Genomic DNA, 24,844 nt, shown 5'->3' on the forward strand with positions numbered 1-24,844 from the left:
TGGAATTTGGCATATTTGGACTAATAATGCATGTTTTCATTGATTCTAAACTGATAACAAATTGAGCAGACTACATTAAAATCTGCTCTTGTTTGACAAATATGTTACAACGAAATTGAGGATTGATATTTCTTCTTCTCAGTCTTCCTAAAACTCTAGCAAAATTATTTGACAAGACTGCGAAACAAGGTGCATTCGAGAAAAGTTTTTGTTATCCTTTTTTGGAAAAAAAACTTCTAAAACGAATATTCGATTACAAATTGTGAATAAAAAAAACACGACTTGACCAGGAATCGAACTCGAGTCCTCTGAGTTACCTCTTCGGCACTTAACCACTAGGGCAAATCATCAGATGAAATTAGACAAGATGTAGGTCGACGTTTATTTCTTCGAGTTGAATTCGCTGCTAGGTTCTACGCTGCTCATTGTGCCCCGATCAATGGTGCTCTGTTCGCCTCGAGTTAACAAATTAAAACAAAAACACATTTTAAAATTGATTTAAGTGAAATGGCAAAACTTCAAGGAAGGAGAAATTTGAGAGCTTATTTTCCGGTGTTTGAAAATTATAACTTTTTCATCACTGAAAACCAAGTTAGTTCTTCACCATAGTATCCATATTCGGGTGACGGGTGTATTTCCTGGGAGGCTTCGTCACATCAAAAAACGGGTGACGCTCTCCTACTCAAGTAAGCCGCTCAGTTTAGCCACACGTTGCATATTTGGAGTTCTCTCTCTTTATTTTATCATTCCCAAAATTTCTCCGGGCTCGGCCTGGCTAATAAAACTACCAAAATGAGCGTGGCGACGATTGTGTTAAGGAAAAATTAATACTTTAGGAAGTACAAAAATGTTCCTCATGAAAATTGATTCGAAAACATGTACACTCGGATCGTGACCAATCAAAATTACTGATTAAAAATTCACTGTCTACAACTCAAACAAAATGAAAAATTTTGGCTCGCTTTTTGTTTTATTTGCAAAGAGCATTAAAAACTGTGAGCTCTAATGGATTTTTGGTGTGCAGAAGAGTGTCTTTCATTGAAGTAGTACTGATTTTTGAAGAAAAGTCAAGATGATTTGTGAAAAAAGTTCTATGATTTACCGCTGTGGGCGCTCCAATCATTCGGTTGTTATTTTTTAGGTCTGTTATGTTAACCAACTATCACTGATCTTTTCATCTAAATTTAGCGCTATTTCATCAAGATTTATTGAAATTACGTTGGATTTAATTCATGTCTACCTGAGTAAGAAGTGTATTCGAAAAAAATGCAACACTTTGTTTTGTGAATTATTTTTGAATGCATGGAAAGAAATTGATGAAAATTTCGGTGAATCTACCTACCTACCTTTTGAAATAGCGTCCAATATTGAAGTTCATGGAAACATTTTTTGGGCAGAATCGAGAAAAATCCTTAAAAGTCCCTGTGGCAAACTCTAGAACTGCTGGAAATCAACTATTCGACCAAAATTCACATGGTAAATCACCCAGAGAACCAAATAATGAGCTAAAATTTGAATAAAAGTGAAGATTATTGATTTCATGAGGTGAAAGGAATGTGAGAGTTTTTTTCAAACTCAATCCAAAAATATGAATAGAGGAAGTGATAAAAAAGCCAAATTTTTCTGACTAGTTCGACTAGCTGACTTATAAAAAGGCTTGACTTCATTTCTACAAGGTAAAAAAGCTGCCCACCGATAAAATAAGCAAAATACGGTGGTCAAATCGTGCGCAAAATATTTGGACTGCTTGTGGGGAGATATTTAAAAAAAAAAACTTAATGGACAGCAAAACGAACTCTTAAGCGGTCACCTGGCAGGTTTTCAACCACAATCTTTTCGTTGACAAGTATTTCCCGGCGAAAAAAAGGGTCACATAATTGAAAAATTGAATGCCTAGTACTTGAGGAGGCTAACGGATCTGTGGAAACTGCAAATTACTCAGTCTTTCATAACGATTGACACGGTAAATGGCTAAAAATACAAAGAATACTGCCACCCAAACCGCTTTCTATGCAAAGCACTTCAATAGGTTCCACAAAATTTATACTCCGTTCAAGTAGGATCTGGAATCGTGCCATGACGCAAAAACGGTGGTGGAGTGATAAAAAGTCAAATATGTTGTTTTTGTGCCGAAGGAGGACAATCGACTAAATTTGTTATAACTTAGACCAAATTCAAAATTTGAAATTATTTTGAAGGTTAAGCTACAGGAAACAGCAAAAGTAATCAAAAACAGCCATGATTTAAAAAAAAAGGTGGTTCATAGTGTGGATCGTAGATGGCGCACGTGTTGCCAAAAAATTAAAATCGGTAAATTTCTTCATTGGACGCTATATTACATTACCGGATAACTTCGCTGAAAATTTCATCAATTTACATTCATGCTTTCAAAAGTTATTCACAAAACAAAGTGTTGATTTTTTTTCGAATACATTCCTTAATTTGAGTAATTTGAACTGATAAATAACAATGAACTGAACTGATAAATAATGATATAGAAGTGAATCGCCCCTGAAAAACATATTATTTTATTGATCTTATATTTAACGACATTGGCAATGAGGTACAATGTTTCAGGCATGAACCAAAAAATGCGATTTCTATAGAATTTTGGACGCCATTCTTAACCCTTTCCTTCCCATGGTAGCACAGGTGATCCACAACTTTGCAAAGCTCGCATTTCAACTGAGCGCTTTGGATCAGCACCATTTTTTCACCGAATGTGTAGATAAGAATGAAGAATCATTGCACGAAATTTGAAGAAAATCGGTTCGCTAGGTTTTGCTGGGCAGATCAAAAGCTGCAAAAAAGTCGGATTTTTTTTCTAATTTAAATCAAGTTGTCATTTGTTGTACAATAACTTGCCAAGTTTTTATAATTTTTTTCAAATAAAAATACTGACGTGCTGAAGGTTGCTTATGCAAGCAGAATCAAATGATGGTTTACTTAGATTTCAACTAAAACATGTAAATTTTTGAGTAAGTAAAGTAGATCACTGGTGATACACTGGGAACAAAACGTACTTTTCTTCTAGTCAAGCTTCTATCAATACTCATGAAAATCATTTCGTCAACAAAAAAATCGCTTCAGGATAGTTATTTTATCTGCTTAAAGGACCACATGTCTCGAAATATTTGTAAAAGTGCGTGATTTTCTCGAAAAACGGCATGTTTTGTTTTCCTTGCGCAAAGTGTCATGGCGGCCATTGTTCCAAGGCAAGAATGAAAATTTCAAATATTTCAATAAATAGACTTTCGAGGGATGCGTATACCAAAGATTTTTTTCTATCAAATATGATCGTTTTAGTTTGTCATCAATGAAGTGATGAAATTCCATGTTTTTATGCAATTATTTCCTGTTTTTCATTTGCACCCTATGTGTTGTTATCTTCCCAATGGAGCACATATGATCCACCTCAAAACCCAAATTTATCAAATGGATCATTAAAGTAGGCTTAAATTATGCATCTTTTGTTCTAGAACTTTCGCTGTAAATCAATATTTCTATTTTTAAAACGTGAAAAACCTCGTGGGAAGTAAAGGGTTAAAAAATATGGAAAAAAGCCCAATCTTCGATGAAACTGCGGTGAATTCGTACATCACCAAAGAAAAGCTCTGTTTATTACATAGAATCTATAGAAGCAGTTATCCTTGACCTTAAGTGTGCAAAAAACTACTTTTGAGAATATAGCGGTGAATCCGTGCACCCATGGTAGATAACTTTATTACTACCTTTAATAACAGGTATAATTCTTTAGTAATTTGTTGAAAAACTTTATAATAATGTATACTGAAAATTGAGGTGAAGCCGTGCACCCATAGTCAATTACCATACTCATGTAACAAGATATTCTTCGAAGATCAATAATGTGGTTGACCTTTTTGATAATTGTTTGAAATACTCAAATTTTCGCATACTCGCAAACTTTGTGAAAATGATGTGATTCTGTGTACCCATGCCGATTTTTTTTTCAATTTCTCAACTAAAACATTCTATAAGTCAGAAAAAAAGGTTAGAAATATTGTTTTAAAAAAGTTCCTCTTTACCAGTCATTTTGACTGGTCAGTTCACGGAATATGTATGTTCAGCTCGCCGGTCCTTCTAGTGTTAATTCCATCTTATTATTTCGAATGGCTTTTAATCAAACGAGTATATTTATTTGATAAATGTGATGATTATATTTTGAATTGTGTTAATGAAAGTTGAAAACATGAAAAAGTAAACAAGTTCTCTAATGAATATCAATTATCCTCAAAACAACGGTGTTTTGTTGCTAGTTTAAATGCTAGTTTATGACCTTTTGGGGCTTCAAAATGATCGAACAATCGTTCAAAATGTTATTAAACTGATATTTAAACCATGAAAAACGCCAATCATAGTATCCTCGCCTGGTGTCATAATTGGCATAAAATGACATGGGTACATACTTTGAACGAGTGAGAACATGCGAATTTCTATCTAGCTTATGTAGAGCAATTGGCAACACAGGCTGCTGATGAGACAAGATGGGATTGCTAAAAGATGATGTGTTTGATTTTTGCTCTCCATCGACCTTTTTTTTATTTTTTGTTCGAGATTTTTTATGCAATTGTAAAGAAGAATTTTGTTTTAAAAGAATATTTTTTCATCGGGGATTTTTATCTTATTGGATGAAGTCTATGCCATATATGACTTAGCTAAGAACACCTATTTGAAGTATTACAGATATCTTGCACAGAAGAATCATTGATTGGCATAGAGAGCTGGAACCTTTGCTTTGGGTGTACTAACTAGATGTTTTCTGCTTGGCAGTCTTGTTTCCAAATATTTTTTGGGTCTAGCCAGCCCCAAGGTAATTCAACAAATTTTTAACATTTTCAATAATTTTTCCATTCTGTTCCACGATCCTTAAAAAACAGTTATGTTCATAAATCTAAAGATAAATAGACCTTCGTAGAATTGAGGATTTCCAGCTTAAACAACCAAAACTTCTGAACACAAATGGGATAATATTTCAAAATAAAAAGTCTTTCATGCTTCGCGAACTTCACGTAACTCGCTCGAATGATCAAGTGCTAAAAGTAAAACCGATATCATCAACGCCCCAAACAAAGAGAACCGGGGCAAAATGTGTTAAAATCATGATTTTCTGACGTTCCGAATAACAAAAAAAAAGACAGAACGACGCGAATTTATTTCCAGTATTTATTATTGACACTGGTCGTTAAAATGAAGATCATCCATCCATCCTGTGTGAGCTAAATGCAGCAGCCATCCAATTGCGATCAACAGTCTCCAGGCGGCCCCAAGAATTCTCACAACTAAATTAGCACTTATCAATCTCTTTTCCATCGGAGGGCAATTAGGACCATCTGGCAATTTTTCGATCCCGCCCGGCTGCTGTTAGAATCTGTGTTAATGAAACTTCAGAGGAACAAAAAAAAACAGAAATATGAAGACGCCAAATTTCGGGCTTCGGGATCTTTTTTTTTCGTTTGTCTCCCATTTATTTCTGGTTCGAACCATCCGTTTTATATCGCGTCGTCGTCGTCGTCGTCGTCGTCGCGTGAATTTTTGAGTGTAGAAATGGTCGTGTGTCCCCCCGGTCCCGGTCCGTGTAACGTGATGTGATGAGGAGTTCTCGCCCCGCTCTCATCTGCTGCTGCTACGAGTAGAGGGAGATTTCCATACAACAAACGCACACCCCCACCCACAAACCCGGCTTCGATTCGAGGCGAAGCGGTTCCCATCGGATTTCAGTTTTCATATCAGCCGCTTCCATCGAAAATTGAAATGTACCGGAGAAATCGCTGGCGAGCACAAGCGAGCAAGCAGCGGCTAAATACAACAGATAAAAAAAAAAGTCGCTCCCAAGTGTGTGCCGTGCCGACCAGCCAGCCAGCTTACAGCCAGTATGTTGGAGAGAGAAATAAAGGAAAACTGATCCATCAGCTGTCTGTCCTGCTCTTCTCCTCTGCCAAGCCGCACATTTTGTTGGAGACACACGGTCGGTGGAGTTTGTGTTCACCACTTATGGAATGCTACTGTATGTTTGACTGCCATTAACGATGACGTCGATTAGGAATATATCCTATCTCAACATTATATGTCACCCGATAAAAATTGTTATTTTTTGACAATGAAAGTACGTTTAGAAATCATTACACAAAAAGAAGGCTATAGATTCTCAAAATATAGTGATAAAATTAAGATGCCTCCAAATGCCTGGTATTAAGATTAAGATGCTTAATAAGGGGTTGGATCACTCGAATTCAGACTTTGAATATCCCTCCGTTCGAATGAAATTTTATTAAAATATTGCCCGTCTAAGAAACATTGACAAAGCTTGTTTTCCTTTGGCCCCACTAAACTTGAACTATGCTTGTGAAAGATCTAGTCCAGAGTGAATGGAGTATTTTTGTAGAAGTCATGATCTGAGAACAAGTACTTTCTTTGCTATTTTTCAAGTACAGAGTGACAATAAAGATCTCGAAATTTTTTAATAATAAATACTTCAACTACCACGAACTGCTTCGTTAAAACACAAATCGCATCAACCAAACAACTATAACAACAATAATAATCCGGGTATATATGACCCTAACTGGCAAATTGTCCATTTTTTAGCTGGTTGACTCTGGCAGCCCTATTGATTCAAAAATCTAAAAATGAGAACTTGTAGAGCTTCTAATAGAAAAGTCAGAAATTTTCATGTAAAAAAGCAAATTGGAGTGTTATGGCATAAGAGGCCTAGCCAAAGATCTTTTACGCAGCTACTTAGCTAACAGAAAACAATTTGTCATCCTAAAATGAGGCAAAAGGCTCTCTAGAAATCTTGGAAGTTGGTGTCCCACAAGGCAGCAGTTTACTGTTTTTACTATATATCAGTGATCTCAGCAAATTACTGCTGCGTGGTATTCCTCTTCAGGCGAGCGGCCTTGGTTTAGAGGTTAGAGCGTATGTCTTCTAAGTCAGAGTTCATGAGATCGAATCTCGGTCATGGCATACATAGTATTTCTTCTGGAGGTAGGCGGTTTTAGCATTTAAAGCATGCTAGCTGCCACTTTCGGAAGTTTGTACGTTTGACACATAGGATATCTTGTGTAAATTAAGGTAATGTAAGGTTGCACTTAGGATCTAACATATAAGTGTGCTCATCATATGCTCAACCAGTGTTCACCTAGCACTTATCAATAGTGCCAGTGTATCTGAAAGCATATTGTAGTAAAAATAAATAACACGGGGTAATGCTACAAAAGATCTAACAACTGGTTGCAGTGGTCTTTCCATAACAAAAAAATACCTCGTCTGTTTGCTGATGATACAGCCTTACTTTAACCTGAAAACTGTCCTAATGCCATAATAACCAACATGGAAGAAGATATAAAACTCATTCATGAATATTTTTCAGCTCCTGACCCTCAATTTAGCTAAAACGAAGCACAAAGTTCAGGTACCGGTATCTCGATAGCAACTTACTATATTCTTCAGTGAGCGTTTTCGATTGATCACACGATCAATCGAAAGCACTCACTGAAGAAGATAGTAAGTTGCTATTTAAAGACCGGTATCTGAACTTTTCTCATACCGTGGTCGAAATAAAGAGAATCTTTCGATTGCTTTGATTCAGTACAATTATTCAACCAAGTAAGCTTAAAACACATATTAGAGTTTTTTTTGCTGTTTATATGAATTTTTTATTCTATTTATGCTTCTCAAGTAACACAGATTAAGGCAATTGGCGTTTTTGAGTTTTATTATTGTTTTATGAAGACTTTTCCAAGGCATCCAATTTTTAAAACTGTTTTATTGTAACATAGGAAATGCTTCACTTATCGCAGTGGTTTTCAAAGTGGTCCCTACCGCCCCCTGGGGAACGTTGAGAGCTTTCACGAGGGCGGTGAGCAAAACTTTGAAATTTGGGGGGCGTTGGAAGGGCTCAGGGGGCGGCAAGGTCGTTAACAAATTACGAAACAACGTAGATTTGAACTTACGGGTGTACAAAGCAAAACAATGAAATTACGTTACTAAACATCAAACAGGTTTTAGACTAAAATATGTATAATATCGCAGAGCTGCAAAGTTAGTTTTGCAACTTTTGTCATTGTTATACTATGTTAATCTGGTTTTGTCAGTGTATATTAAATTGTAATAAAAAGATTAATTAAAAATATGAAAAGAAAAATGAATAAATAATGACATTTTAGCTAAGAGAACTTTTATTTTAAACCTTCGTTAATAAAGTTACAAATATGCAACAGTTTTTTCTTAACCTACAAATAAAGTTACAAATTTGCAAAAAAAAATTCTTAATCTACAAATTGTTTCCAAGTGTTTCAAAAAATTTAAATGAATAAATAAAAATACCGTGATATAAAGCGTTCAGTTTAACATAAGCTTTCCAGATTTTTCTCTGTACGTAAGGCTATGATCATTTAGTATCCGAGCACTTTATTTCGGTAATAGCTACGTTAATCGAACTCGGACATACAAAACTTTAGTAGCGTTGTGTTGGTTATGAAAAGGACTATCTTGCTTATTTTTGATAGATTTTTAAGTTTACGTGTGTTTGAGATATTTACGATGCAAAAAGACATGGTAAAAATAATTTTGCACAAATTTGCTCCTTTTACGCATTTTGCTCCTCGAAAATTTTTAATTGTTGACTTGAAAGCTCATGAGCTGTGGATTTTTTTTGATTTTTTTTCGGACCATATGTTCATGAAGTATAGGATCCACACGAAGTTCAAACCAACCATCGGAGTGGAACCCTTGATCTTAAATATGGTAAAAAGTCTATGGTTGTTGGGGATAACTGAATTCAGACTCCTTAAATAATGCAAAACAACCATTTCCCGCAGGCAAAAAGTGTTGCCTGACTAGAAGACACCAAGTAAATAACTAATAATGATCAGTTCCAAAGATCGCAGTCTGTACATCCGGTTTTTACGCAATATGACAGATGTGTTCTGATGGACAAAAAAATTTATATTATAACCGGATTTAAGAGATGAAAGTATTCGAGATGCCTGCTCATGAAAAGTTTCCATCCAGATACCAATTGCTTTTTCTAGGTGAGTTTGTGTAAAATATCATGATTTTGCAAAGGTTTTGCTTCTGTGGTAAAAAAAAAACAAAACATGACTGGAAAAAGTGTGCAAAGATAAAAAAGATATTTTATGAAAAAGTTAAAGTATTTCTTGAAAACATTGATAATTTTTTTTTTAAATATTTTTACATTAAATATCATATTAACACCTTCATTTTCTCCATAGAAAGTTTTTCGATCAAATGAATAGTTTTTAAAATACACACGTTTGTAACTGCCCGGATACTAAATGATCATAGCCTTAATTGGGATTTTTACTCAAAAACCAGACAAAATCTCGGGTAATGGATTTCAAAATTTTCAACTCAAAAACCGGGCAAATCAGCCCTAAAATCAGGTATTTTTCATAAAACTTCGTAAAAAAAGGTGAAATATAAACACATGGAAAATTATTGTTTATCCAAGAACTTCAGCGACGTTAAAATTAAATTTCACAATTCCAAAAAAAATGTTTGGTTTGGATTTAGCTGATAATTCGGACTTTTTCCCTTGATATTCAGGCAAGCGAGACGGACCGGGCTTTTCTAATTTTTTTTTTCTGAAAATCCGGACTAGCGGTCATGATCATCATATTTCAAAGTTTTTCTAAAAATTCTCTAAGGGGGGCGTTAAAGCTCAAACACTTTGCAAAAGAAAGTGGTGAGTGAATAAAGTTTGAAAATCACTTATTGATCGTGTGTTTCAAAAGGGCTCTAAAAGTTTTACTAAAACTTGAATAAAACACTATCTTAAGAGTGCTGTAAAAAAGATGCAAAAGTATTGCTCTTCAATAAAACACATACTTTAATGCTTTCATTAGAGCTTTGGTACCTGTTTTAACAAATGACATTTTTCGAACCTCAAATGACTATAACTCCTCTTAGTTATAATCGTTTTTTCGCAAATTATTCTTCATGACTATTTTTATTTTCAAAATGCACGTATTTTTCATAAAAATTGTTTTTTTTACGTTTGTAGATTTCGAAAAACGTAGGTGGTATACTCTTTTGTTTCTTAACCGATTTTTACAAAATTTATAGTATTGGAAAGCTTGTAACGTGAGTAACGTGACTGAAATATAGTTCTCAGACAGTATTCAGCTACAATCATTGATTATAAGTTATTCGAAGTCTGAGAAAACAATCCAAAAAACATGCTTCGGGAAAAAGACTGTAAGGCAGTTATTGAGTGCTCGAAGAAAAATTCACTGAGTGCCTGAAAAAGCTGAAATTAGAAGCTATATATTGCACATATGAAAGTATTTATTCGTTCGGCTTTGCACTGGATTTTGAGTATTTTGACGCAAGATTTGAGCATTAAAACTATATGCATAAGAAAGACCATTACATACCGGTTCTAGTGGTGTGATTCGAGCTCTCTTAAAGTTATTTTAAAACTGTTTATTGAAATTGTTTTATAACAACATTTTCTTAAAGGGCATAAAACAATTTTAAAACCGTTTTACAACTGCTTTAAGATTTTCAATATTAACTTACTAAACGCCATGTTGATTTTGAAATTCAATCGAAATTACTGAAGCCATCTTACTGGAAATAATATTATAATACTAAAAACTAGACATTTTCAGCTAATTTGACAATGTTTGCGGTAATATTTGTTAATAGTAATTTAATAATAATTTAAAGAACATATAAATTTGTTCAAATGATGCAATTTTTGTTTTGCATTGAAATTCATTACCAATAAATTTCAATGCAAAACAAAAATTGCATCAATTGAACAAATTTATATGTTCTTTAAATTATTATTTTTGAATTAAAAAATACTCAAAATGTAGTTGACCTTGATTTTCTTAGAGGCGCGCTTATGTTTTGATGCTATTTCGTTCATATTTCACCAGAAATCTGAGGTTGCAGGAAGCTTCATGCTAAGATATATAAAAAATAAAAAAAAAATTTTTAAAATAATTTAAAAGATTTTTTCCCCAATCACCAAATGCTTGGGAGAGTAAGTGATAACACGAGGAAAAAAAACACGGAACAGAAAGTTAAAATTAGTAGTTTTCAAAGAGCTGTGGGTAGTCTTAAGAGAGCTCTGAAGGGTTTTTTAAAGTTATAAGTCTATAAGGTCGACTATTGTGTTGGAAGTTTTATTATAGCGTATAGAATAAGCTTTTTAGACGTTAGAAAAACAGAGCCAGCTGGTCCATATGTTAGCTTTAAAGTAGTTATGCTAAAGCATATAATGTGTTTTGGCTTATAAAGTAACTTTAGGAAATAGTCTTAAGCGAGCTGTGAAGGTTGGCATAAAACTTAAATTGTTTCTTGGGTTGACTACTGTCCAATATCTTTCGATGGGACGAAACTTTGCAATTTGGTGGATTAATACTTTTTTCAAAAATGTAAATATTATTCTGTTGGTATCATTCCAATATATCTCATAAGTAGCGGTAGCTAGTTAGATCGGGCAAGAACCTCAAGGGACCTTTGTGTGACTGTATGAATGATGATTACAATTCAATTTTAATTTCGTTTTTATCTTACATTTTAAAACCGTTAAGGCTTTGTTTGACATTCATTGACTGATTTATAAATGGAAAAGATATTGTTCCTACGAAGCGTGCAAAATTCTATGTAAATCATATTTTTTCGGTCCAACCCTAAAATATTGTACCTCGCGTAGCTGTTTATCCCATCGATAGAACTTTTCAAAAACTTCAGACATGTTAGGGAAAGTGCGACCACCTTCAACGCATCCCTTTGATACGTCTTAATTCATAAACGCTTGTTTTAGAGCCGAAATTCACTTTCCAATTTTCTATCATAAATTTGTCACTTTTAACTTTTTATAGGAAAAAATGCCGAGCACTGCATTGTGTTCCGTTTTAAAATAGAAATTTCGAGGGTTCGATTCTTTTTCATTGTTAATGTGAAGGTGATAGTGCTGATTTTCAAAAAAAAATAAATAAAAATATTCTAAAATGTAATTTTTACTTGTCATGTACGATTTGAAACGCCTACACTCTCTCAGACAGTGATCGCCAAGTTCGACAAGAAATTTGTCTCCCAAACTTGAACAGCAGCAGGGAGCAGCTTTAAAAAAAGAATTCAATTCACACGTTCGTGCTAAAAAATCTTTTCAATTTTGCCAATTTGCAACCAATTCCTTTTATTTCCGAGATTTCATTCTGCCCTCTCTTTGCTCTCTTCCTCTCTCCTGGAGCCCGATGTCATCCTCCAGGTCGTATTTATAAAATTATCTATGAAAGCGGAAATTTCACGTCTATCGTTCGTCTCGTTTCCTTTCTACTTCCCTCGAACTCCCCAACTGCTCCCAGCTCGCTCGTTCACTCGCCATCGCCAAAGTTGACGAGAGTAATTCGTTAAATTGTCACTCAGCAAAATCTAATCAATTTTCGTTTCCCCAACCCGATATGATGAGCATCAACCGAACCAAACCGTCATCAGCCAGCATCAAACATCACCGGAGGGCAGCCTGTAGCAAGGCAGAGGACGAGGACCTCTATCAAATCGTGTTGGTTGGTTGGTTGGCTGACTGGATGTCTAGTTTAGGTTTGGGTTCGGTTTGGTTTGGGGGTACATATCGAAAAGTCGAGACTTTATCATTCGGTTCCCGGATCCCTTCCCTCGACGACGAAAACGACAACGATGATGGGTTTTTGCTGCTCCACCCACATCCTCTTCCAGCCAGCATGCATGCATTTTGCACACTTTTGCGCCCACTTTTAGAAGACTGCCGGTGAAAATGATGTATAGATGACGATGGGAAAATAGAATCTAATTTCCGTGCAAAAACTGGACATGGTTCTGCTGTAACTCTCTCTGTCTCTCTTTGGATCTTTCTCTGCTTCTTCCGCTGACTGGCGAGGGATGGTCACATCGATCGACCGGTAGCAAAGCGAAACCCAATCCCCGGTAGCCGGTGAGCAGTCGTCTATCAGTAGCCAAAAGCTATGTTCCGGCGAACCGGGCAGGTGACGAGTTCGTTGATCTGCTTCGGGGAACCGCTCAAGCTGGGTTGGAAAAGATGAGAAATGGGAGGAGGGCTGTGGAATCGCAACTAAAATCGATTAAATCAGATGTTTGTTCCACAATATTTTCACTCCTCTCGGAGTAGCTCCACAACTAGCAAACGAACTATTGCTGCTGCTGCTGCTCATCTCTCGGCCGGCAAACTCAACAGCAGATCGGAACTCGGCCAGCCAGCTGGAAAATCGGCTGGTACTGAGCAGCAGCAATCCGTTCCTATGTTCGTATGCTTTCTTCCCCCCATCATCTTGCTCTCTCTTTCTCTGTTTTCAGTGATGGGAGCACACGTTGGGGCTACACACATACCGAGAAACGGGCTTTTTCTTCTTTTCTTCTCCACAAAAGACCGGCTTCGAACCGATTGAATTTGCCGAGCTCCCGAGGGGGGGCTTGATGAAACTTTTAACCTATTGAATTAAATTTTCTTTGGAAGCGGTTCTGTTTTATCAGAAACTTCCTAAGATAAAACTTAGTAGTAAAGATTCAAAACTTTTTTCGAATCATGTTGAAAATTATCATCTCCAAATAAGCTTAAATTTATTCAATCCCTATCGTTGTCGTGAAGATTTTGTTCTTTTTCGGTCTTCATTCTTTGAATACCTTTGATTATTGTTATAAGGCAAATACTACTTCCTTTTCAATTTTGAACCACAGAAAACATCACCAAATTTAAATACTGAATTTTCTTTCATGCTAATATTATTTTTCACTTGGGATAAATTTGATATGATTATCTCACAATTGTAGTGGAAATTCACAAAACTTTAGAATGAAATAGTTTCAAAAACTGTCCCACTTTGCCGTGTCGAATAAGATAAACGACCTTTTAAAAATTTAACACGTAAAGAATCAAGATCGATAAAAAGTCGATGTGCCAAACTCAAACTGCTGTATTTTGCCAGTCCATGGGTCGAATTTTACCAAATAACTTTTGCTGAATAACTTAGTGTGTTTAAGTTGAGTTGGGTGACCATTATTAGGTAGATTGGCTCAAAAACCTGATGTGTTCAAAATTTCTGCTCACTAGACTGCGGACACTGCGGACTAGATTTAGAAGTGCTTCAAAGCGCTTCAAGTGTTGGTTTTTTTAACTTCAAAAATCACTAAAGAAGAAAATCGGAAAAATCGTTTTTTGATTATGATGCCAAATGACTTAAAAATGCATGTAACGTCAAAATCCTTTTTTTTTTGTCAATAATCGAATTTAAAAATTTCAAAAATTACGTAAGGGGGACACCAAAGGAAATCCGCAAAAATCGCAATTTTAATATTGATGCCAAATGACTCAGAAATGTCAAGATCTAGTTTTATCTCGAAAACAATTTTTTTTTTGAAAAAATTGACTTTATTTTTCAGAAAAAAAAACGGCGTTTTTTCAGAAAACCGACGAAGTCCCAGATAGTAGATTTTTGACAAAATTTTTTTTGGTTCGAGATATCACCAGATCTCGACGTTTCATGCATTTCTAAGTCATTTGGCATCAAAATTAAAATTTCGATTTCCGATTTCCTTTGGTCCCCCCTTACATAATTTTTGAAATTCCAAAGTCGATTTTGAAAAACAAAAGGGACCATTCAAATATTACGTAACGCTTTTAGGGGGGGAGGGGGTATAGCAGTTTGTTACGCTTTGTGGATTTTGCTTAGAAATTTTGAGACGAATGTGTTACGTAGGGGGGAGGGGGGGTTGAAAATGCTCGAAAATTGCGTTACGTAATATTTGAACGGCCCCAAATCGTGACGACAACGAATTTTGACGTTTTCTGTATTTTTAAGTCATTTGGCATCGGAAGTAAAATTTCGATAGTTCCGATTTACTTTGGTCCCTTCTTTGGTGGTTTGAGAAGCTAAAAAAAAAAACTTTAAGAACGTTCAGGTATCCCTAAATCAAGTACGATTGAGCTGAAATTTTGCACAGGTTAGGCCAATGGGCCAGGTGGGCCAATCTAAAAAATGTATATGGTCGATTTGCGAAATTCGACATGACCCGTTTGGCTGCCACCCTAGTGACCAGTTTACTCAAATACACTTCAGAAAGTTGAGCTACACAGATTTTTTTTTGTTTCGTTTATAGTCGTTTTAACATCTTTATGTCATTCGCGACTAAGTCAGAAAATAATAAAAAGGTAAAATTTACCGAGATATCTAGGTGAACGCTCGTGGAAGTCAAAAAGGTAACTTCTACCTTTTCGAGGTGAAACTCACCTCACAGTGAGATAGAGTTAACCTGAATCGAGCTGGAAAAAAGGTAAAATTCACCGAGAAAAAAAAATGAATCCAAAAAAAAGGTAAATATTACCTCGTAGCGAGGTGAAGATTGGCCCACTGAGCTTCGATGTTTTTTACACGCCATCCTCCAGATATCATTCCGGAAAAGCCGAACCTAACCGGATTAGTCGGAACGGGAATTTTTGGTGTTGACGCAATGCAGAAGGATTCAGCAGTCATGGTGGCCCTGGCGAACCTGGCGAAGAAAGGACTTGCCCCAAGATTTTTTTTTTAACATGGTGATTAGACTGCCCCAAATTTGAATGGGAAATTCAAAACCTGTGAAATGTTATGCGCTGCAGGCTAAAATTTATCCTAGTCCTAGTACAAGATCGCATGCCAAATTTGGGTCAGATCGGATCACGGGAAGGGGTCGCTCAACGAGCCTGAAGTTTGTATGGGATTTCGAGACATTTTGTTCGGGAGAAACATGAAAAACCAGTTTTTTTTTATCAATAACTTTTGTTCCCATTGGCCGATTTCTTTCAAAATCGGGTTTTCTTAAAGCCTACCACCCTAACAAAATTAAGACATTTTTGAAGCCTAATAACTTATTTATCTTAACTCTTATCGAAATGCAGTTTTCGGATGAAATATTTTTCATAGTTTAGGCTTTAAGAAAACCCATTTTTGAAAGAAATCGGCCAACGGGAACCAACGTTATTGATTAAAAAAACTGGTTTTTCAGGTTTTTCCCGAACAAAATGTCTCGAAATCCCATACAAACTTCAGGCTCGTTGAGCGACCCCTTCCCGTGATTCGATCTGGCCAAATTTGAGATCTTGTTCTAGGACTAGGATCAATTTTAGCCTGCAGCGCATAACATTTCACAGGTTTTGAATTTCCCATACAAAGTCGGGTCATTTGGGGCACTCTAATGGTGATACATTCCAAGACATTTATCTCAAATAAGTATAAATTTTTGAATGATTTATTTTTTATTGAAGAAACCAATCAAACCAACTAGTATTTACCTTTTAAATCAGTGAATGGGAAACAGTATTATTTACTGCTTTGCTAGATGAATGCGAAAAAGGTAAAATTTACCTTTTTGCTAGGTGAATTATTAAAAGGTAAAATTTACCTTTTTGCTGGGTGAATAAAAAAAGAAAAAAATTACCGAGAAAGATGGGTGGAAAAAAATCACCTCGCTTTTTGGTGAATTTTCCTTTTTTTTATTTTCCGTGTACGGAATGAAATGGAGAGTCTTCCTATTTTGAAGAATTGTCACTCGTTGGCCCTTATACCTATAATTCAATTTTTCAAGAGAAAATAGTTCTGAACTTCCTGACCTTTTAAAACATTCTTTCCTTTTAAATTTCAATGGGATGACTATTTTGAAAAAAAAAAATCAAATAAAAATAATAAATATTTCAAACTTTTGATTGCATTTTTTTTCCTATTTTCTAACTTTCTAGCACGTTTTGTGATGCAACAGTTCAGTTCAGGGCCTTCAAGAACGAAAAAAAGCGTTGTTAAATTTAATATGAATGAACCCGAAGATTTATTCTTGAATTTGCTATATTTATAATGGAATTAAGCACTTTCAATAACCTCTTGCTAGCTAGGTTAATCAGGGAAGAGTGAGGACACTTGTTCCATTTTAGAAACATGTGCCAAATGAAGCAAAACAACTTTCGTATTAAGTTAAAAAAAATTGTTGGGTATTCGATTTAATTCTAAAAACAAAGCTGAATTCAGCTGTCATTGGAAAACATACATTAATAAATTAAAGTTCGAATATTGAACCAAATCCGTCAATCTTTGGGGTCGGATATAAATTTGTTTTAAATTTATTTAAAAAAAAAATAGTCTATCAGGTTATAATGTCTGAAAAGGTAAAAAAAACTAAAAAAAATTGTTTTTTTTTTTGAAAAATTTGGCAAAAAATACCGAAAACTAAATTACGATTAACGTTAAGCACGATTTTACTTATGAAAGTCCAAAAAAAGTCCGAGAATTAATATTTGCCTAACTACACACCTAAAAACGATTTTGGAAGCTTTTGCCTTGATTGAGTTGACCTTATTATTGTTAGTAAACCTTTTAAATGGTCTTTATAATAAATCGATGAGTTAAAAGATATGAAATTTGGCTGAAAACGTTGCTGAACCTCTTGACCCAATGATTTCCATTGATTTCAGGCTTTGATCAAGGATTACTTTATAAATGATAACGTCTCCCTTGGCCTTCCCAAAATGAGCCTGGAGTCTCAATACTCCAAGAACTCTTTTCCGTGATCACATATTCTTCAATTTTGAGATTAGGTTTTTTTTTCATTTGGATCCTAGGCTTTAGCCTTTTATTTGAGTTAAAACTTAAATTAACACTCACTTCTCATTTTAATTTGTTGTAAAACATTCTCTAACACTAGTTTTAATTTGGTCTCTGGACATGCTCAAGTTGATTTCTTCGACATATGCGTTGTAAAGCGCCAGGTTTATGTTGATTAATAAATTTAATTTGGCTTTTTCGGTCTTGGATGTAGATCAAACAACGTTGGTTTTTTAAATAACCGGCGTTTCGACCAGTTTTGTTGGTCTTTTTCAAGGGATAATTTGTAATAAAATTTCTAGTTCCCTTGAAAAAGACCAAAAAAACTGGTCGAAACGTCGGGTATTTAAAAAACCACCGTTTTTTTTTATCTACATCGAAAACCGAAAAAGCCAAATTAAAATTACTATATATTCTTCAGTTTTGTCTAGTACTTCAACGGTCGGGTCGGCGGTATGCGGTTTTAAACTTCTGAAGGATTCCTTAAGTTTGGTTTTTTTACTTTCAAAATTTTGCAATGACGACCGGAACATATGAGAGAACTCCATGCTCACAGCTTTCACTGCTACGTTCGAAACCGGAACTTTCTCCGGTTGGAGAGACTTGGTGGTGTCGTGAAGTTTTTCTACCATTGTTCTGACTTGTATCCCAGTCATATGGAACTAGTGTGTGAGCCTTGAAGAGGTGCACTGTGCAACTCCTGCTTTTGGCTATGACCGTTTTGTAAGCGTCTGTCCAAAGGTATAGCCATTGGGATCCTGGCAGAGTTTCCGATCTCGTACTCGTTATGCTCTCATCCTTCTCTATTCGGATCCTCGCAGATCTTTAATTTCTTTCGTCTACCAGTTAATGGAATACTAGTATTTTGAGCTTAGCACTCTTCAATCGCATGCAAGTATGCTCATCGAGTTTCCCGCCGACAGTCTGTCTCCTATTGCATTACTTCAACAGAAACATTCTGATCCAACTGTTTTATCTTTCAAAAGCGTCTTCGACTCCAGTCTACCTGGGTGCTTACTCAAGCCCCCTCCAATCACTTGAGGACCCCGAAATCCCAAATATGATGGAGTTTTATTCCTCTCTGTGTTGGATAGGATCTGATATTACCTATATTTACCAGGTCTATTTTCAGCCTTAAATACCAGGGTCTAACTGATAGCCTTCAACCTGTGGGATTAGTAAATGAGCTCCTCGACGATCTTATCCACCATAGTGCAAAATTTTGGAGAGGAACACCAAGTCTTCATTGTTTGACATAATTCTCTCTTGAAAAAGGACCCTTCCTTTTACCCATATTGAGGCTAGCTTGACGTTATCGGTTACCACAAGTATCAACCGTTGGAACATCTGGTATGCTGTGCGGCAGCGGCCCACCCTTTAGATTTAAGTGCAACCTTTCCGCTGCAACTGGAAGGCTCAAAAACCCGAACTCTATTCCAACTCAGAGAAGACCAGCCAGATAGATATCTGCTTCGAACAGACTTATACTGTTCGCTCAGTGCCGGCCGCAGTTCGGCTTAAGATTTGATCTGATCCAGATTTGGACCCATGCTTTCTCACCGAGCCTTCGTTCGCGTTTGCCGAGTTTTGCTTTCACTCAACGAGGATGTCCGGTGGATTTGGACACAAGTTCTGAAAATGCAACGATTCAGGAGTTTTCCATTTGATCTTCTCAAAATACTCTGATTTCTTTGATCTCAGCTCCCACTGATATCTGTGCCAAAGAAGTTTAAATCTTTTAATTCAACCTTCAAACGAGAACCAATAAAAGTTTAATCAAACGGAATTATTTTCCTTTTTTTCAGATGGCCTTCAAAGATTTCTGATGACATTTGAGAATGTAAAATTTCAGTACATTTCCTTTTAATCATTTTAGAACACTTCCGTTTAAAATAAGTCTCATTGAAAATCAAATAATGGGACCTTCAGTAAAATACAATTTTACGATTTACTTTGGTCTATTCCTTCAAATGAATGAATGTTCGATAAATTCATATCGAAAATAAACGAACACGGATGGTTCAAACGTTCTGGAAGCAATAAACCTACCAACATATAACAATTTGGAGTTTGCATAGAATATCAGAATGGGGGTGAGCTTAATAGCATAGAATAACTGGAAATCTTCCTAATTTTAATGTGTGCATTCGAAACTAAATTCTAATAAGAAATGTATGGTTCGCGTCAATCGAGTGTGACTGAGGCTGCTTGCAAAATGTTCCCTTGTTCCGAGCATCAGGGGGAGATTTTTGCAGAACGACCTTGATCCAATTTTGTTCCAATTTTCAGAAAGTAATGTTTTCGGCCTCCCCAAAAAACCATTGGCACACGACCGGGAAGAGAAAGGTTCTTTTCGGCTGCGCACTTCTTGTTGTATTTTTTTTCTTCTTCTCGTCTTCGTTTGCTGTTTCTGTGTTCAACCTTTCATCAAGCAGCCGGATCGGATCATTGGTGGTGTTCGTCGGTCGTCGGCAAGCGAACGCAAAGTGACAATTCGGCGACCGAGCTCCACCAATACGAGCAAATTGCGGATAATTCAACGCAACGCAACGCAGCCGATAGAGGTGATCGCTCAAGGTCCAGCAACGGTTCTCTCCTCCATGTTTGATGTTAATGAGACGGTTTTCAGAGTGTTCAGAAAATCTACATCTAATCTAGCCGCTAAGCGTAGCACAGAAGCTGCTGCTGCAAACTTATTTTATAGGAAGGCACCAGGCCAGGCGTTCCCTTTTCAAGGACATATTCTGCGTCTGTTACAGGGAATATTGCATTAAAAGTCTTGCACGAAACTACTCGAGATTCAGCAGATAGGAACGGTCTCTTATATCTAGGAATATTTATGACGGAAGGATCTGTCAAACCTGCTGCTTCCATTTTGTAGCATAATACTTCCGCCGTTCGAAGATTATGAGAAAAGGTGTCACTCCGCTGCTGCTGCTTCTGCTATGTATTCCTTGGCCGCTGATATTGTACAATGTATGGATGGGACTTCTTCTTTTTCGAATTGTTGCTCCAGCGAACTGTCAAAGTTTCGCTTTTTTCACTTCAACACATACACAGGGAGCTACTTTTTTTCCTTATACCCGTACACACATGAACACCACGAATGAACGAACAAAGTTCTTCGAAGGAAGCGAACGAGACTTTTTTTCCACTGTGCTTCCACTTCTTCGACTCCACTGTGCTAGTGCCACTTTATGAAATACCACTACTATTATTACTTCGATACTGCTTCTCGAATATCTATCACTGAATGGAGGAAAAAATCTTCTCAAAGCTCCACATCTATTTTCCTTCCCTTGTAGCAGCAACTCTATACACTTGGCCTGCTACGATGGTAGATCGCCATTTTTGTTACACTGGTACTCTGCAGATTTGATTGCCACTTTTCTAGGTTAGGTTCCACAATTTCGATACTGTCATGCGGATGGTCACGCACCAGGATGTTCCGAAAGTGGCCACTTTCTCCGGAAACGACGAACGACGGCTGATGGCACTAAGGGGGTTTCTCTTCTTTCTGTACAGTTTACGTCCCACTTCGCTAAGAGGCGCTCCTCGTTCGACGACCAGTGTACCGGGACTAGTTCCACCGAAGGATTTGCTCGAAGAAAGGGAAGAGCCAAAGGTCCAATCCCATCTGCGCGTTCGACCAGCACACGAAGAGAGAAAGCCGACGCTCTAGAGTGGGACCGAGAAACCCGTCCCGTCCGATAGTCCGATCAGAAATCAACTCTAGCTCAAGCACAAGCAAACGAAACGGGAGCCCATCATCATCTCGTCCATTCATTCGTCGTATATACACAGTTGCACAATTTGCACAAGCGAGAGACAATGCCGGGGTGTCATGTACGGTTGTCTCGCTCTCGCTAAGAGCGGAATACGGCTACTGTTCGAAAGTATTGGTGACATCGTTCGCTCATACTGGTATTTGTGAGTAGTCAACCAAGAGAACCAACCTCCGGGGGGTTATCCAATTGACTAGATCGAAATCTTATTCGAATCGAAAGAAAACCCTGTTGGAATTACTTTTCTGTAATACCGTATCCTATAAGTCATTCTTAAAAAACTTAAGCCGACTTTGGTGGCATTCGAAACAAATTCCTCAGATTTCTGATTGGATTCTAATTGATGACATAAGATATTTGAATCCTGTAAATAAACGACATAAGGATTAAAAATATCACACTTACCAAAACATAAAAAAAACCTTAGCATTTTAAATCAGCAGAATACCATGGAAACTCAAAAATAAGAAACCAGAGTAGAAAATTACACAGCCAAATTGATATAATCCAAATGTGAAATAGAATTATTGGTTGAAATCGACTTAGAACTATATTGAAATTTAAACTTTTATGCGTTGCACAAAACACAGAAACAAATGCACCACCGTTTTTATAATTCAAAATTAAGTATGACCGAGGTTCAAAACATAGTTCGATTCTATGAACTCAAAGTTAAGTACCATTTTTCCTCCCTGCGATGGTTCAAAACGGAGTTCGAAATGCGAACTCAAAATTGATCCTTTTTTTTCCTTCGGCGAGGGAGCAAAGCTGAGTTCGACCTTATACTGTACAAATTGCAGTACGGTTTCAGACCTGGATCGAGTACGCTAATTGCTATCACAGAGTTAGTTGATTCTATTATTTCAAAAATTGATTCAAAGAATATCGTTGGTGCTTTGTTCTTGGATCTTAAAAAAGCCTTTGACACACTAAACCACGACATATTATTGTCCAAATTGAATGAATACGGAATAAGAGGTGCTGCTAACAACATCCTTCGCAGTTATTTATCGGAAAGGAAACAATTCGTAGCGATCGAAAATACTAGAAGCGATTTGAGAAACATTGATATTGGTGTACCCCAAGGAAGCAACATTGGTCCGTTACTTTTTCTTTTGTATGTAAACGATCTTTGTAATTTACCACTGAAAGGCACAGCTCGATTATTTGCTGATGATACAGCTATTTTTTATTCAGCTGCATCAACGAATGTTATAACTCAACAAATTGAAAATGATTTGAAGTTACTATCAAAATATTTTAAATGCAACTTGCTTTCTCTAAACTATACAAAAACCAAATATATGTTGTTTCGTTCTTCACATAAAAAAATACTGTCAAATAATGACCCAATTATGGATGGAATTGTTATTGAGAGAGTTCATTACTTCAAGTACCTAGGAATTTTCTTGGATGAAACACTTTCTTGGAGTTGTCACACAGAGAACCTAGTAAAAAAAATTTCTCCTCTTTGCGGTGTTTTGTGGAAATTAAGAAACTTAGTACCCCAACATGTTCTTTTAAAGTTTTACTATGCATTTATTCAGTCTCATCTAAACTATCTTATTTTGATATGGGGAAGAGCCTCCTTGTCACATCTTCAAAAACTTAAGACCCTACAGAATAGATGTTTGAAAAACATCTTCAGACTACCCCTGCTTTTTCCTACCCAACAGCTATACTCTCTGGGAACGCACAACATTCTTCCAATAACCGAACTCTGTAATTTGCAAACCGTTATATATGTTCATGATAATATACACTCGAGTAGCAATAACCAAAACCTTAATTTTACTACGGGATTAAGAACCCACAATACCCGTCAAAATAATTACTTGCAACGATGCCGATCCATGACATCTTTAGGGCAAAAAAGAATTTCTTTTATAGGACCTACAATATACAACGCTTTACCTACTGAAATAAAGACCATCAACAACCGTTCCATGTTTAAAGTCAAAGTAGTACAGTTATTAAAAGAAAAATTGAATCGTTAAAAAAGTCGATCAACAACCAGTTTTTTTAAATCAAATTTTGTTTGTTTTTGTAGCATCGTAGTTTTCTTTTGTCGTACTTTTAACTATTAATAAGTAAACTTAAGTAAATGTAGCATAATATTTGATTAGTTAACATTATTAAAAAAAAAAGAAATGGATCTCTTTAAAGGAAATTTTCTTCCATTGAGATCCTTATCGTAATATTGTTTAATTATAGCATACATTTCCTCGCAGTAAATAATAAACTTTTGTGTTCTCAGCATGATTAAAATTTTGTTCGCGTTGAAATTTCTTTGTTTTGCTGCCAGACGTGCTGAGAACAGTAGCGTCCATTACCAGGGGGTCAATTGAGCCTCTTGGTGTGGGGGAGTGTGGTGGGCCGCTACAAATTAGAAAAAAAAGAAAAAAAAAAAAAAGAAAAAAGAACTAAAAATTGAACTTTCTTTGTTGGACTGAAAATATTTAGCGAGTTCACTTCAGTTCCGGAACAGCAATTACCGAACACGACGCAAAATTTTGTCGGAAGACTATGAAGGAACTTTCGAAAGTTTTCCTTGACCGGGAGTGTCAAAACTTTCCACCGCTCTTAATTGCAATGCAATGTACCGGAACAGCATAATTCGGCTACAAAATTTTTTAACCATCCTTTAATTCCCTAAAATAAACAACCCTCGAATAAAAAGGTTCGTTTTGATCAAAAGGGAAACTTTAGACTACAGGCGAGTTGAAATTCGAAAAAAAGTTGCAATTCGACACACTCTACTGCAAAACATCACAAACATTCTGAAAATAAAGGTTTTAATCAAATGATCAACTTTACCGAAAACCGCGAGAAATATTGACTTCGGTGAAAAAAGTTATGGATATTTTGATTTTGATTATTTTTCCCAATTATGCAAAGAAAAACGAAAGTTTTGACCAAATTTCAAAGAAATTTTAAATCAAATTGAAGTTTATATATTTTGTCAAAGTCAATCGATTTGCAGTCTTCGACAAAGTTGTTTAATGAATTAAAAACTTGAATACAAAATATTCAAAGCATTTTTTAAGTGATGTCAGAAATAGTTGTAATATTATCTTTGCATTATATCTAAGCTAAATCTGAATGCTTTTTTTAATGGAGGATGATAAACGGTTTCAAAATCAGTTTAAGTTTTTCATTTAGGTTTGTTGGTTCTTCAGTTATAAATCATTCATTTTATTAAAAACTGACCCATTTCAAAAATTCCATCATCAATACGAGAAGTGATGTGATCTGTAGAGAACGAATGACCAAGTTGGTTAAAATCCTCCCTAAGTAAAAAAAATAGGATAGAATAGAATAGATGTGATCTGTGATTAAAACATAGGCACCAAAAATGCTACCCCCTAATTAGTAGACACAATTTATGACGGTCGCCATGGAAAGAAAAAAGTCTTAGCATTCAACAGATCATTGTTTTTT

At 36.0% G+C, this 24,844-nt stretch overlaps 1 protein-coding gene across 4 annotated transcripts in view; it reads right to left on the reverse strand.

Annotated features, from left to right (window-relative positions):
• LOC129755167 (uncharacterized) overlaps positions 1-21,323 on the reverse strand; it is an 82,105-nt gene extending 60,782 nt beyond the window's left edge. For 3 of the 4 annotated variants that reach the window (XM_055751529.1, XM_055751525.1, XM_055751527.1), the window contains exon 1: positions 20,480-21,323. The gene's annotated coding sequence lies outside the window, so the exon portion shown is untranslated. Of the gene's footprint in view, positions 1-15,375; positions 15,499-20,479 lie in introns of those variants that run through there. The other variant, XM_055751526.1, reaches the window with a different exon arrangement.
• Positions 21,324-24,844: the final 3,521 nt, after the last annotated feature.

This window comes from Uranotaenia lowii, chromosome 3 (genome assembly GCF_029784155.1).
Source record: "Uranotaenia lowii strain MFRU-FL chromosome 3, ASM2978415v1, whole genome shotgun sequence".
NCBI classification, from domain to species: domain Eukaryota; kingdom Metazoa; phylum Arthropoda; class Insecta; order Diptera; family Culicidae; genus Uranotaenia; species Uranotaenia lowii.